The sequence below is a fragment of the Lolium rigidum genome, chromosome 2 (genome assembly GCF_022539505.1).
Source record: "Lolium rigidum isolate FL_2022 chromosome 2, APGP_CSIRO_Lrig_0.1, whole genome shotgun sequence".
In the NCBI taxonomy this organism is placed as follows: Eukaryota; Viridiplantae; Streptophyta; class Magnoliopsida; order Poales; family Poaceae; genus Lolium; species Lolium rigidum.
Genome location: NC_061509.1, coordinates 137,458,657 through 137,470,044, shown reverse-complemented (window position 1 = coordinate 137,470,044; position 11,388 = coordinate 137,458,657). Strand labels below are relative to the sequence as shown.

The 11,388-nt window shown below is 50.1% G+C and overlaps 1 pseudogene; it reads left to right on the top strand.

The window, feature by feature from the left end:
- Window positions 1–6,106: 6,106 nt before the first annotated feature.
- LOC124687316 lies at window positions 6,107–9,205 on the top strand (annotated as a pseudogene).
- Window positions 9,206–11,388: the final 2,183 nt, after the last annotated feature.

Sequence of the window (11,388 nt, the reverse complement as noted above, 5' to 3'; positions counted from 1 at the left end):
CCCGGATGATGCCGTTGATACCGTCCTCTCCCGATGAATACCGGGCGTTGCGTATGAACGGCGTGTCGCTTGATCCCAGCCCCTTGCCCGGTGTCACAGCTCAGGCAAGTAGGTACGAAGTTAGTTTCGAGGATGAGGAATCATCCGATCCTACCGACATGGAGGACGCCGAGCGGGGAGTCGAGGGCACAGGGAGCACGTCGATCCCGTCGGTCCAGCCGACAGTCGAGTGATGATGACGCGCTTGATCCCGCCGATCCGGAAGTGGGGGATTCCGGCAGTCGAAGGATTCCCTCTCGCGTTGACGTTGTAGTGGACGCCGCCGAAGGTCATCTCCATGTTTCCTTGTAGATCTGAAAAGTTCGAGCGGGAGGAATCGCCGTGTGGAGTAAACTCGAAGGAGCCGAACCGGATCGGGCTTCCCGTGGGCGGTGACGATGGTGTCGATGAAGGCCGCCGATGAAGCCGCCGGCGAAACCGCCGGTGTCATGATCGGACCTGCCGATGCTCCGCCTTGTGCCGACAGTGGTTCCCACGAGACGGCGCCAATTGTCGAGGGTACTCTCGCCAATGCCCTCCGAAAGGGGCTTAGGGTTGACGGAATCCCGCAGTCGACACGAGACATCGGTTCAAAGACAAGCGGGGAGAGCGATTTACCCAGGTTCGGGGCCCTTGATGAGGTAAAACCCTTACGTCCCGCCTGTCTGCTTCTTGATTATGATGATAATGGGTTACAATGGGGTGCCGAATAGTTCGGCTAAGATCTCGTCGAGATGGCTATTGCTATGATGACCTAGCTCTAAGCTTTTTCTGGCTAAGATTGCTAAGATCGATTCTGTCCCTGCAGCCCCTCTCCCGGCCTTTATATAGGAGGCCGGGTCTCAAGGGTCCTAACCGAGTACGACTAGGTTTACAACAGTTTAGATCCAATCTTTCCTTGTTTGTTCTCTTCCTTGTCTTGCCCGTCAAGGAAGCTTCTAGTGCGCCGTCCTAGTGGCCCATCTTGCCTTCAGTGTATCTTCATGGGCCTCCAATTTGTCAATACCGAGATAGGGCAATACCGGTTACCCGAAGGGTAATGCCCACGTCAGAACTAAAAAGATCATTTTCATAAAAAGTAGCGTCCCCAAGCTTAGACATTTCCATAGCATTAGCAATAAAGGTGTTCAAAGAATTCATACTAATAACATTGCTACCAGCAGGCAAGTAAAGTTCCATAGGTTTTTTAATTTTCTCTTTAAAACACCTCATGTCCTAACTCAAGATAAATACTATAAAGCTCTCTAATTTTGTTGTTGTTTTCCATTAAGCCTAACTAGTGAAAATAAAAATAAGAAACAAAAAGATATAATTGCAGAATCTAAAGGAAATAACTCCGAGCACTCACCAGCAATTAAAAGACTTAGCAGCCAGAGGATGTGAGTACCTTTTACCTTACCTCCCCGGCAACAGCGCCAGAAAAGAGCTTGATGTCTACGCACGCTTCTATTCTTGTAGACAGTGTTGGGACTCCAAGTGCAAAGGTTTGTAGAGCATCAACAAGTTTCCCTTAAGTGGATCACCCAAGGTTTATCGAACTCAGGGAGGTAGAGGTCAAAGATATCCCTCTCAAGAAACCCTGCAATTACGATACAAGAAGTCTCTTGTGTCCCCAACACACCCAATACACTTGTCAGATGTATAGGTGCACTAGTTCGGCGAAGAGATAGTAAAATACAACTGATATGCATGAATATGAGTGGTAATAAAAATATGAAATAAATATGGCAGCAAGTAAACATGTAGTAAAACAGTAAGTAAACGGTGATTCGATGCTTGGAACCAAGGCCTAGGGATCATACTTTCACTAGTGGTCACTATCAACAATGATATCATAAAGGAATATAAATATAAGCACTTCACTATGCTACTCTGAAAGACTCTCCGGCTGGATAACGAACACTAATCCACTGCGTAGGTCTGCAAAAGCAAACCTTAAAAATATATTTCCAAGTACTAATGAACACCCCGCGCTGCACTTCGAGCATTCATAGGCAGTACTAACACACCACAATTTCATAGAGATGTCCAACTCAAATCATAATTCAGTGAACAAGTATTCTTTGAAATATAGCATAAAAGACCCACACGGTGCACACACTCCACCTTTACACACATGGGACAAGGAGTCTCTGGAGATCACATAAGTAAAGTTCACTTGAATAGCATAACGACATCTAGATTACAAAGCTCATGGTCACATAAAGATCACACCATGGGAGAGAGAGAGAGATAAACCATATAGCTACCGGTAGAGCCCTCAGCCCTGGGGGAGAACTACTCCCTCCTAATCATGGAAGTTAGCAACGGCGATGGAGTTGATGGAGATGGCTCCGGGGCAATTCCCGTCCCGGCGGGGTGCGGAACAGAGACTTTTGTCCCCCGGATCTTGTCTGGGACGGCGGTGGAGCTACGAAACTTTTCGTGGGCGGAGGCTTGTATATTTAGGGTTTTTGCATCGGGAGCTTTATATAGGCGGAAGGGCGAGGTCGGTGGAGGCCTGGTTGCCCTCAGACCACCCCTAGGCACGGGCCAGGTCCAGGCCGCGCCTAGGGCAGGTGTGGCCACCCTGTGGCTCTCCTCCGTCTCCTCTAGACTTCGTCTTCGCTCCGGGGAAAATAGGAACTTTGGCTTTTGTTTCGTCCAATTCCGAGAATATTTCCTGTACATCTTTTTTGAAATACAAAAACAGCAGAAAACAGAGGAACTCGGCACCGTGGCATCTTGTCAATAGGTTAGTGCCGAAAAATGCATAAAAGTACCACAAAGTGTAAACAAAACATATAGCAATTGGTGTAAAGCAAGCATGGAGCATCAAAAATTATAGATACGTTTGCAACGTATCAGTGGTGGTGATGATGAATAAGCCCTCGAAATCCCTCTCTCCCGGTGTGGAGAGCAGGATCAATCTAACCCCCGAAACAAGGATCGTAGTCTTGGCGGCGCTCTATTTCGCGAAAATCTCTGTCCTTCTGGCAGGGTAGATTTTTAGGGTATATAAGGCGCCACACGAAGGGGGAGGCGAGACGATTATCGTGGGCCAAACGGGCCCTAGTGGCGTGCCCTATGCTTGTGGGCGTGCCACTAGGCCTAGTTTGGGTCCTGTGGCTCCCCTCGTGTGATTCCAAGCTCGATGTCCCTTCTTTTGGTGAAAAACTTTCGTGGTATTTTTCTTTGATTTTATTTTGTACGAAAACGGACAAAAAGAAGACTTTTACTAAAAACAGCGTTAGATTTAGCCATTTTATCCAAGTATGGTGAGATTACGGAGCAAATCCTTGAGCAAAGTGCTTGAAAAAGTAGATACATTTGAGATGTATCAATCGTGCAAATCCTTAACGATCGCATCATGAAGATCTTCCAACCCCGACGGGATGGAGCAGTGGAGAAGACAAATGTGTTCAAAGACTTCAAACACATCTAGGAGATTTTAGGACTTTTATAGTTGGCTTGATATTTAGTGATTTAGGTAAAAGGGAGACACTCAACTTTCTATTAAGAAAATCTTGTATCTTTAGGCTTTTCCATTAGATGACATGATATTTTATATCCTAAAGCTAATGGATGTAATTAGAAATTTATACCTAAAGTGAAATGGACTTAACCATATATTTCTAGCCTAATTGTAATTAAGTGTTTTGTGGCACTAATGGGAACATAATTAACCCAAAGAATATGCGCCACACTTCTTTATATCATGACACTAAATCTTCCACCTTTGGTAATGTACCGAGGCGTTTCAATCTTGGTGCCGCCCACGAGAATGCACGATGGTCGGAAGAAAAAAGTACATCGTTAGCACTTTCCCGACGCAGTTATCCCTAGCGCCTTTTATTTTCCAGTTCAGCGCGAGGCGTGGCGCTTAGACGCGTGCCTCGCTGTTCAAAACCGTCATGGCCCACCTATCGTGTTGTAGTGTGGTCGATCAACCGGTTCGCTCCTCGCGAACAACTCCTACCTTTCCGCTTGCCATGAACTACCCCTGTCCTCTATCTTTAGCATGCCTCTATAGAGCAGCTTTGCGGGGAGCACATGGGACGGTTTGCCTACGTGGGATGCGCCACCGCACGCCTTGCCGGAGGAAGCTCACACGGCCGCCACCAATGCAGGCCACGCCGAGTCCAGGCGTCCAATGATGCCAACACCTCCCTACATCTTCCTCGGTTAGAGAAGACTCGTTGTTCCTCATCCTCCTCTTTGGTGCGGTGCTCGGGAGTTTGCTACCATAGAGACGTCATCAAGGTGGAGCCTCCTATGAGGTGCATCCCTTGATGATCTTATTGCCAAGACGTAAGAGCTCGTGATCAAGAGGATCACGATGGTGGATGTGGTGGGTCAAGGGGAATGTGTCTGAGGTAGCTGGATCTGCCACTCGTGGGGCTCCATCGAGTTGGATTCATCGTCGACGAGGCCATGGCGACAAGGTCGGTGCTCCATTATTGAAGGTGAAGGTCATTCCTCTTTCGGGATTCTCGATATTGCAAACGGTACCGTGATTTGTTGGAGTCTCGTCCTCTTTTTTTTTTGTATCCACATGTAAAATGTTACACAGATTTCCAGGCATATGCTACAAAGTGTTTCTCATAATGTTGCAAATTTATTTCAGTAATGTTGAATGCACTGGTTCTTTATTGCAAACAACGACACTTTTTGTAGTTCTGCTACAATCAAATTTGGGTTTTTTGCACACGATGTTAGATGGAAAAAAAAATGTTATGCTAGGGTTTTTTGTTACATTTATTGATTTTTTTTTGACTTAACCGGATCAGACGGCTGATACCCCACCCCACCCGTATGAGCTGGCTGATTGCCTTTGGCTAGTTTATCGGCTGTACAAAAAACAATTATTTATGGTGCAAAAGAAAAACAATTGGTGGCGGTTGCATGACAATAATCCTGCAACTAACTTATCGGTGAGCCCTTGAAATAATTATACAGTGGATACAATGTCTACTGCACACCCTTATTTTATCAGCGTTGGCCGCTCCTGGTGACCACGGAATCGTGATTCATTGACATGGTATGTACTCCCTCCCTTCCTTTTTAATTGACTCAAATTTAGTACAAATTTGTACTAAATTCGAGTCAATTAAAAAAGAACGGAGGGAGTAGTAGCCTGATCCCACGACACCTTTGCTTGTTGCTCCAATAAAAGAACTACGTACAGTATAAATAATAAATTATGATTATGAAACTATTAGCACAATCTGCACGAATATATAATTATGAAACCGTGAATTAAAGTGATTAGAAATGCCACTCTGAACCAGCACATTTGCTCGTGATTTTGATTTGAACAAAAAGTATAGCATTTGGGGTGGTTTTGACAGGATGGCCCCACATGCCAAGCCAAGACAATGTGGCGCTCAGAGTTAGACACGTCGCACGACGACTAGGACGTGCATCTCGCAAACATGTATCCAATTTAAGATTTGTGTTGTTTAAGATATGGTGGCCAAAAACTGAAGTCGTTTGGAAGCTAGGTTTTCATTTCATTTGTAGCATTTTGAAATGAATACATGTATTCATTTCATTTGCATTGTAATTTCAGAAATGGATACTTGTTTGGTTGCCACAAGAATTGTAAACGACAGTAGAATTCAATATTGAATTTGTTTGGTTGCCACAGGAATTGTGAATGACAGGTTTCAGCTCGAATTGTGATTACACATGGCATCATTTTGCTTGGATTTCCTAAATGAAATGATGATCCAATTCCGCTGGAACCAAACAGCCCACCTATGAAATTTTAAAATGAATTTCGCGATTCCGTCTCAAATGATGGATACCAAACGACCTCCAACGGATGACCGAATCGGACTTTTGGTTTGAGATATATATAAATAATATTTGAATTTGAAAACCCACCAAACTATGGGTGTAGAGACGGCCGGTAGATTCCAGTCCTGTAGGGCTGTAGGTGGCATGCACGTTACGGAAATTCGTGCTCCCACGACCACCGCTTGTTGGAGGAGGCCGCCTAGCTAGCTAGGCCTCTGGTTGTTGCGCGCGCGTGCCTCTCTTCCCCGCCGCGCGCATCTCTCTCGGTTGTCGACGAAGCGTTCCGGCGGTCGGGGAGAATCCGGGAGCCGGCTCCGGCCGGCCGGACGGACGTTCGTACGCTAAATTATGGGCAGCCTCTGCTCCAAGGAGCAGGTCGTCGAGGAGGAGCCGCCTGTCCCGCCCAACCGGCTGCAGAAGGCGCCGAGCCAATCCCTGAAGCAGCTTATCACGGTCACCGCCAAGGAGGAGTCCGCGGTCGTCGTCGCGCCGGTCGTGCACCGCGCGATAGGCAGGTCGCAGTCCACACTCAAGGGCACCAGCCTGATCAAGGCCAAGCCGCAGCCTGCCGTCGCGCTGCCGGTGCCGGCGCCGGTGGCCGAGAAGAAGGCGCCGGTCGTCGTGATCGCGTCCCTCAACAAGTCCTACAGCACTGCCGGGCCCACGCACCACCGGCGCGCCACCGTCGACGCTGCCGCCCGGAATCCTGTCGATGCCGACGAAGAAGACGCCGACGCCGACGCCGACGCCGCGGCGGACCCTGACCTGCATGGCGTGCCGCAGGGGTTCTCCGGGGAGCACGTGATCGCCGGTTGGCCGACCTGGCTGACGTCGGTGGCCGGGGAGGTCGTCCACGGGTGGCTGCCCCGGCGCGCCGACACCTTCGAGCGGCTGGACAAGATCGGGCAGGGCACGTACAGCAACGTGTACAAGGCGCGGGACCTGCAGAGCGGCAAGATCGTGGCGCTGAAGCGGGTGCGGTTCGTCAACATGGACCCGGAGAGCGTGCGGTTCATGGCGCGGGAGATCCACATCCTGCGCCGGCTCGACCACCCCAACGTGATCAGGCTGGAGGGCATCGTCACCTCCCGCCTCTCCCACAGCCTCTACCTCGTCTTCGAGTACATGGAGCACGACCTCGCCGGACTCGCCGCCACGCCGGGCCTCCGGTTCACGGAGCCGCAGGTCAAGTGCTTCATGAAGCAGATCCTCGACGGGCTCCACCATTGTCACGGCCGAGGGGTGCTCCACAGGGACATCAAGGGATCCAACCTTCTCATCGACGACAACGGCGTGCTCAAGCTCGCCGACTTCGGCCTGGCCACCTTCTTCGACCCGGCCAAGGCGCGGCAGCTCACGAGCCGGGTCGTCACGCTCTGGTACCGCCCGCCGGAGCTCCTGCTAGGCGCCACCGAGTACGGTATCGCCGTCGACCTGTGGAGCACCGGGTGCATCCTCGCCGAGTTGCTCGCCGGAAAGCCCATCATGCCCGGACAGACCGAGGTCCCTAATTTAGACCATCCTCCGTTAATTTTGATCAAACCGCGGCATTGACCTCATTCATTTCTCTCGGTGGTGCAGATTGAGCAGCTGCACAAGATCTTCAAGCTGTGCGGGTCGCCGTCCGAGGACTACTGGGCCAAGGCGAAGCTGCCGGACGTCACCCTCTTCAAGCCACAGCGGCCGTACCGGCGCCGGATCGCCGAGACCTTCCGGGATTTCCTCCCACGGCGCTGGACCTCCTGGACACGCTGCTCGCCATCGAACCTTCCTACCGGGGCACCGCAGCTTCGGCTCTCGACAGCGAAGTAATTCAGCAACCTCTTTGTAGCATCTTGATGTGCATAATTTTTGCAGCTACTGACATACACATTGCCGCATTGCTCTCTGATCAGTTCTTCAGAACCAAGCCGTTGGCGTGTGACCCGTCGAGCTTGCCCAAGTACCCACCCAGCAAGGAGTACGACGCCAAGCTCCGCGGCAAGGAGGCCATGAGGTACGCACTGATCGCAATGCATAACCTGCTCCTTATCCTTGCGACCTGACCTGGATTGCCATCGACAGGCAAAACGCGGCGGCTGCCATGGGAGGCAAGGGCTCCTTGTCGGTGAAGCCGGAGCGAAACGAGCCCACCAAGGCGGTGCCAGCGCAGGACCCCATGGGAGCTGACCACCAGGTATTCTTCTCTGTCATCTTCTTTCATCCCACGAAGTTCCACGCCTGAAGGAATTCAAATTTATTTATCACCCGCGCACTCTGTCCTGTCCCCTTCCCTCCTGAACACACGAAATCTTTCGTCTGCAGAGGAGGCAGATGCGTAACAACCCGAAGAGCAGCAGCCACCACTACACCACGCTGGAGGACAGCGTGCCGGGGTTCCGCATGGAGCCGCCGGCGGCCGCCGGGCTGCCGTCGACGATTCAGAGCGCCGGCCAGTTCGGGTCGACGTGGTACCGGAAGGACGGCCCGCGCGGCGCCATCCCGCGCACGACCAGCTCCTCCAGGCTGTCGGGCAACCCCGCGCACCTGACGTCACAGCGCTCCTACGCGCCGTCCCGGGGCACCGACCTGCACCCAAGCTCGTCGGCGACCAGGAACACCAACTCCAAGTACAATCGCCTCGACGTCGCCGAGCCCGCCAACGCGCTCGACAGGCCCGCCCCTACCAACAGCAACAACAAGAAGGATATGGGCATGGGCATGGGCATGAGGGACGGTCCTTCAGCTGTAAGTACTGATCCTTCTGTAACTTCGCTGCATGCAGCAATGTCATTCTTCAGACATGGACTCACAATTTCCCCAATTTGCTTTGCTCTGAACTTGATCAGGGCCAGGGGTACGCTCGGAACCCTCGGAGGATGAACTACTCCGGCCCGCTGGTGCCGCCGGGAGGCAACATGGACGAGATGCTCAAGGAGCACGAGCGGCAGATCCAGCAGGCGGTACGCAAAGCACGCGTCGACAAGGAGAGGACGACCAACCGGCCGAACCAGTACTGATAGGCAGACGGGTCATTGTAGAAGCCGATCGACGACACGGTCATCCTCGCAGCCACAGCCCCGTCGTGTGCGCGCACACAAAGATTTCCATGGATTGCACCGGCCGAGGCGTGCAGGATCTCCAGTGGAAGAACCGACGATCGATGGCGCCTCGCCGGACTCGGGCTGGCTGCTGCTGCCGCCGCCGCTTCCACGGTCGGAGGGTCAGGCTTTCACTGATCCATGTGTATAATAGCAGAGTTAGAGGGGTCAGGAAAGCCTGACAAGGGAAAAAGGGCTTGTACACCGGATTCGGATTGTATAGATGAAAATTTTGTGTGCTGCTCCCGATCGACCTCACGGCTCATTCAAGAAGTGAGACACGGCAGGAACGGATCATGCTTGTTCGTTCGTTGTTCCACGAATTCTCGGCTTCACAAATTTGTGATCTTATATCCTAGCAAAATGCAAGAAAGGAAAAGGTCCATTTTAAACCTTGAACTTGTAGGCACAAGCTAAATCGAACCCCAAATTCGAAATCCCTGAAATTTGCACTCTCAGCTCTCTAATCCTGGTCTATTTAGGACCCTAAGTTAGTTTAGGCTGAAAAACGGTGACGTGGCTGGGATTAGTGTCGGACGCGGGCCACTTAACGGTTACAGGTGGCTCTTCCTTACGCTCGCGGTGAGAGAGAGAGAAATTGGGGAACGATTGTAGGGTTTCCGTGGGGAGTGAGAGCGGGGCGGCGGTGGTGGAGGCGAAAGCGGATCATGACGGCGGCCGTGAAGAATATCGTCGGGAGCTTCTTCCGCGCCTGGATTCCGTATAGCAGCAGGTAGGAGAGGAAGTGAAGGGAGGTCACCGGTGACCTATCGGCGAGTCCAATGGCGTACAAGCCGGTGAAGCTCTGCAACTGCGATCCGCCGAGGAAGGCTCCTAGATGGATTTCATGGAGCGGCATGAACCCATGGAGGAGGTATTACGCCTGCGTGGATGCGTTGGTGAGTTCTTCATTCGAATTCCTTATCTTCTTGTTGACATTTTCCCCCATTTTGCCCTCATTTTCTCTAATAAATTCCATTTAGATTGGCCAAATTGTGCAGAACGGCGGTGGCTGTGAGTATGTCGAATGGCATGATCCACCATTGCCGAGTTGCAGAGTGAGCTGATTGGTGATTTGCGTGATGAGGTGTGGAGGCTACGCGGCTTACAGCAGGCCGCTCCTCGAGGTTGTTGAAGAAGCAAGAGATGGCAAACTTCAGTGCTATGCAAGATGAGCTGAGAGAGAAGACTGAAGAGATAGCAGCTTTGAAGGGAAATTATGACAAAGTGATGCTAGCTTTTGTTGTGTTTGTGTTTGGGTTACTTGGCAGGAAAGATGTTTATGCAGCTGAACAAGTCTGAATGTAGTATTGTGATGTCTAGATGAATGTTATGAATGTAGAACTCCTGGGTTTGTAAGCTATGCACTTCTGTCAAGTTTATGTTATGAATGTAGAACTGCTGGGTTTGTAAGATATGCATTGATGTCAACTTTATGTTATGAATGTTTATGAAATGGCTAGGAATATCTGTGATACAAAGATGCATTAGATTCAATGTTGACAGAAGTTAAACATGACAGCAACATAAACTGGAGAATTTCCTTTGACAGCATCATAAACTAGAGAAACATAAACCCAATTTGACAGCATAAGTGCATTTCATAGAATCTTAGCAGAACCATGTTTGACAACATCATAAAACCAAAATAAGTGGCAACACTCCATAAACTGGACAAGTGCATTTGACAACTACATAAGCTGGACAAGTGCATTTCACAGCAATACAACCAAAAGAAGTGGCAACACTACAAACTAAACCATCTAGGTATTGCCACTAGCAGTAAAGTACTGATAGCTGGGAAATGCAGATGTTGGTGTCCTTTTCTTCTTGTTGACAGCAGTTCCACTTGCACTGCCAGCTTGTGCAGTTCTCATCCCGGGAGGTTTAAACCTTGATGCTCAAGTTTCTTGTGGAGTAGACCTTGATGCTCCAGCTGCTTGTGGACCAGGCCTTGATGGTCCAGTGCTTGATGGTGCAGATGGAGCTTGGGAGGATGGTGGTTGACTGGAAGCTTCTTGGGAGGATGGTGCTTGAGAAGATGATCCAGGCTATTCAAAATATTGAGAAGATCCAGTTAAAGCAACAAAAAATGAAATAAAATCCTTAATACACAAGCAGATGTAGATAAATTACCTCTTCCGCTTCCTTTTCTTGGTAGTTTTGACAAGTTGTGCATTTTTCTTCTTCCCTCTCTCTCGGATTTTTGATGCAACTTGATTTGTTATGCCTCGGATTTCCACACATGGAACAAGCAATGGTAGTTCCATGTTTGGACATTTTATTGGCACACTTGGGTTTCTCTCGTCTCCTCCCTTCTTCCGTCATTTTTCTTTGGCCTTCCAGTGCATTTTGACATAACCTCGGTGCTTGAGGTCTTGGTTTATCGGACATCGGCCACATTTCCTCTCCTTCCACAGAGCCGCAAGCAATGTTCATATATCTTGTTGAACAATTCAACGAATAGCAAGGATCAATAAAATCCTCC